The sequence below is a fragment of the Belonocnema kinseyi genome, chromosome 3 (assembly GCF_010883055.1).
Source record: "Belonocnema kinseyi isolate 2016_QV_RU_SX_M_011 chromosome 3, B_treatae_v1, whole genome shotgun sequence".
NCBI classification, from domain to species: Eukaryota; Metazoa; Arthropoda; class Insecta; order Hymenoptera; family Cynipidae; genus Belonocnema; species Belonocnema kinseyi.
The window spans coordinates 89,852,364-89,855,337 of NC_046659.1; the positions used below are offsets into that span (position 1 = coordinate 89,852,364).

The 2,974-nt window shown below is 27.6% G+C and overlaps 1 long non-coding RNA gene across 2 annotated transcripts in view; it reads right to left on the reverse strand.

Moving 5' to 3' along the window:
* LOC117169144 overlaps positions 1–2,974 on the reverse strand; it is an 11,134-nt gene extending 8,160 nt beyond the window's left edge. The window contains exons 1-3 of one of the 2 annotated variants that reach the window (XR_004466615.1): positions 2,806–2,974; positions 946–1,046; positions 665–754 (exon numbers count right to left, since the gene is read on the reverse strand). This is a non-coding gene — a long non-coding RNA (uncharacterized LOC117169144). The remainder of the gene's footprint in view (positions 1–664; positions 755–945; positions 1,047–2,805) is intronic. The other variant, XR_004466614.1, reaches the window with a different exon arrangement.

Here is a 2,974-nt window from a genome sequence, read left to right on the forward strand (position 1 = left end):
AACAGTATCAATGTTGCTAAAAAGGTAGGATTTCGAAATTAGGCTTCCAATTTCCAAAACAGTTGAAATCTGTAGAGCTCTCTTGATATAACATTAAAGTTATTGCTTAAAGTTATCTAGAAATTCGTTAAAAACCCTTTAAAATCCCTTGACAACTTTGGGAATCCGAAAAAATCCGTTAAAATATGTGAAAATAATTTGACATTCCTGGAATATAAATTAAAGTCCATCTATTTTTTAATGTTAAAAACATGAAATAAACAAAAAACCACAACAAATTTTAAAAATATTAAGAGTTTTAAAAAAGGTTTGAAACCAACTCTCTTAAAATTCTTTGCAATCTTTTTTAATTCTCTTGAAAAAATAACTGTATCAATCCTGAATTATAATTCTCTAAATTTTTCTCTTCCAAACCATAAAGGATAGGAAATTTTTATTCCTTTATAAAAATATTTCAGACTTCGCGTTCCAAAAAATTGCACACAACATCACTTACATTATCGTCAATAAAATATTTTTCATTGTTCATATCTAGATCGAACAAACTGAGAATAAGAAAATATGAAAACACTTTTCGTATTAATTTAAGTACAATTTAATGAAAAATTCGGGCCACCACGATTTAATTTAATTTCTTTGTGATATTTGTCCCAAATAATCTTACCTTTTAATCAACGTCCAGGCAAGCGAAAATTGGATTTTTGAAACAGATTTCCGATTGAAATGCAGACTTGCTTTTGCTTCTCGATTCGACCTGAAGCAAAATTTGCATTAAACTTCAAACTGCTTTACTTCCTTAATTATAATTTAATTCAAGAGATAAAGTACAATCATTATCAGAGGGTTATAATCAATATAATTCAGGTGAAACACGGACGGATAAATATAATCATTTAGTACAAAATTCTGTTAAATTTTAATATTATTTTTGATTAAAAAGTATACCTGTCGGAATCTGCAAATCGAGCAATTTTAGACGGGAAACAAGGATTTCCTGCATTTTACTGCTGGAAAAATTTCCATGGACACATTTTTGGCTAATCATGCTGAAATAAAGGAAAAAGATCAGATATAAAGATATCCAAAATCCGAAAAGGATCAGATTTATAAACTTTCTAACTATTCCCTAACAATGATTCTTTTTGTACAATATTTATGCAGAGATGCAGCTTCAACAAACAAAAAAATTAATTTCACCAAATATTGGAATTTTCGACTACGGAAATTAATTTTTACCAAAAAGACGAATTTTTAACAAAATAAATGAATTTCCAACCAAATAAAATGCATACGTAACAAGATAGTTTAATTTCCAACTCAAGCGATTCTTTTTAAAAAGAGAATTACTTTCTACCAAACTAATTTTGAAACAAATAAATCGAAACTTTATATCTCTTAAGAAAGATTTTTCAGCCTTGGATGAAAAGAAAATTTCCACCAAAATGTTGAAAGTTCAAGCCAAAATACGACTCTTTCTACAGTTTTCGAATGGAAAATATGGATTTAAAAAAAGTTCATTTCAAATAGAATTATTGAATTTTAAAGGCAAAAAAAAACGAATTTTATCTAAAAATTATGAAATTTACAACACAAAAAAAGACGAAATTGAATAAAATACGTGAATTTTTAAGTAGAAAAGATTAATCGTCAATAAAAAGATGAACTTTCAAATAAAAATTAAAAGTTAATTTTTCAGCGAAAAAAAATATTTTTCAACCGAAAAGAACGAATTTTAAAAGAAACAGTTAAATATCCAACCAATGAAATATATTTTTAACCAATGAGTAAAATTTTCCACCAGATATCAATTTTCTACCTGAAGACAAAATTTGAACAAAATGGACGTATTTTCAACTAAAAGATAATATTTTAATCAAAAATAGAAGTTACATTTTCAACAAAAAGGATGAAGCTAAATCTAATAAGTGTTGCGTTTCTACTTTCTACTTTGAAGAAAATAAATTAATCTGCTACTAAATATTTAAAATTTCACCTAAAAAGTTAAATTGCTAACTTAAAATAAAATAGTTCAATTTTCAGGTAAATGTTTAAATAAAATTATTTTTAAGCAGTTTAATTTCTAACTCAAAAAAAATGTTTTTTTAACCAGAGTTTAATGTGAAACTCAGAATAATTAATTCTGCAAAAAAAAAACGAATTTTCAACCATTAAAAGATTAATTGTCAAACATTTTTAGTCTATTGAAATTGGCCAATTTTCTCACTCCGAAAACCCACTTCATTCAAAATAGGAATAGGCCCTAATTATTTTTAAAAATCTTATTCTTAGTATATATGAAGTAAAATAAGGCAATTCAATTTTAAGCTTGGGTGCTGGATCCAACGCATTTAAATTCTCCGACCTATAACAAACCTGAAAAAGTTGCCATGAAGCGAAGGGAAAGTTTTCAAATCGAACGAGAAAATAAAAAAAACTTCCTAATTCACGAAAAACATTTTTTCAAAAGAGCAAAATTTTAACTGAACTACAGAAAAATGTTGGAATGGTCAGGGGACGTGTAATGCTGGCGACACGTGCTTGCGCCAGATTGACTCGAAATTAAATTGCCCTATTTTAAACACTAAATACTGGGATTAATATTTTTAAATGCTAAGTAGTACTCCTTTTTAAAATAAAGTGTATTTTATAGAGAAATACTGTTGAGCGTTTTCGGAATATGTAATGCTAGTACTTGTTGAGTGCAATCAGGAAATTGAATTTAAAGGTTAGAATAATTAAATTTATGATAATTTCAAAAATATTAAGAAAAAGGTTAAGGGAAAGTCACTATTAAATTAAAACTACCTTTTTCAGAAAGGAATGCCTGAAGAAATGCTGGATGCGAGCGGATTTTTCAATCTACAGAAAAATACCTGTCAATCCTCTTCAATGGTCTTCAGCAGAATGGCAGAATCAAATCAGCAGAATCACAATGTCCTTTACCTTTTTCCGTTGAGGCGACTTTCGGCTCGGC